The sequence below is a fragment of the Rhagoletis zephyria genome, unplaced genomic scaffold (genome assembly GCF_001687245.7).
Source record: "Rhagoletis zephyria isolate East Lansing unplaced genomic scaffold, Rhagoletis_zephyria_1.1 Rzeph_scaffold_09400, whole genome shotgun sequence".
Taxonomy (NCBI): Eukaryota; Metazoa; Arthropoda; class Insecta; order Diptera; family Tephritidae; genus Rhagoletis; species Rhagoletis zephyria.
The window spans coordinates 18,466-19,696 of record NW_016166478.1 but is presented as its reverse complement, the minus strand read 5'-3'; positions in this window follow the sequence as shown (position 1 = coordinate 19,696).

The window sequence follows — 1,231 nt, the reverse complement described above, 5'->3', positions numbered from 1 at the left end:
TGCTTTGAATAAAAATGTACTGAAAAGTACTGATTTTTTTAGCATGATAAAGTCTAATGTACTGATTTCGCGCATAAAAAATCTGGTAACCCTAACTCAATTCTAGTATAAAAATGTGCAAGTTTTAAGTGCCTACAAATTTTCCTTTAGATTTTTTTTTGCCGAAGGTGTTGCGGTTTTAAAATAAATTGTGTTTATTCGTTATATAAAAGCAAATGCCACAAAGGAATTTCTAAAAAATCAACGGTAATTTATAGCGATTTGAAACTTTATTTTACTAGAACTGAACGAGCTACAAAACTGCATACGGCTAATTCCACGGTGACGGGTGTGACATTTCAACTTACAATTTTTGTACACCGAATTCCCCACAAAAAAACAGTTCATCCTCCGCTTCCTTATGTAACCTGAAATTCCCCGCAAATCGGGAAATTACCCACGACTTGGCTCCCCTGGTCCAGACCACCATTTATAGCAAAGGTATTATGGCAAAGTTTCTATACAACCTAGTCTAGACACATCAGAGGTTCCCAAACTTTTTTCACCCTTAGACCCCGTTGGCGAAAATCCTCCTAGATATATCCTCTAAGCTACTTAGGCTATTTCTAGGGGGTACCTGGCGGTAGGTATAAAACGCCCCCCTAATCCAGGGTGTCATGCGTCACCGTGCCCATTGGATGGTTTGCAGTCAGGGGGTTTTCCGACTGTATTCTAACGGCGCCTCCCGGATACCTGTCCGCCTCCGGGAGTAACGGTGGACTTACCTCAGCATGGGGCTCTGCTGAGGCCGACCGTTTTTCCCCCTACCCATATATTCGGTCGCCGAACGGTTTCGGCTCAGTAGGCGACCAACGAACCAGCTGATAAATGAACTCGAAAAATGTAACTCGGATCCCTGCACGGGTAAAAATGCCGCCGACGGACACGGCGTTAAAGTCTGTCTAAAAACGACATCTTCGGTAGCCGCTGGAGCGGTCCCGAAGGAGCCTAAACGGCTAACCATACTGAATGTTGCGCCCGGCGTCAGTAGCAGCAAACCCCTGGTGGGTAGTGGCCAACTGGCGTCTCGGTTGCAAGCGGAGCCTGCACGGCCAATTGACCTCTCGGGCCAGTCGTCCACATCTCTGGAAGCTGCGAGTACACCCCTTGATGGCAGCTCCAAAGCGGCACCGGGTGAAGGCGATACTGGCACCCAGAAGTCCTGCACGGACAGCACCACCGACCGCAAGCC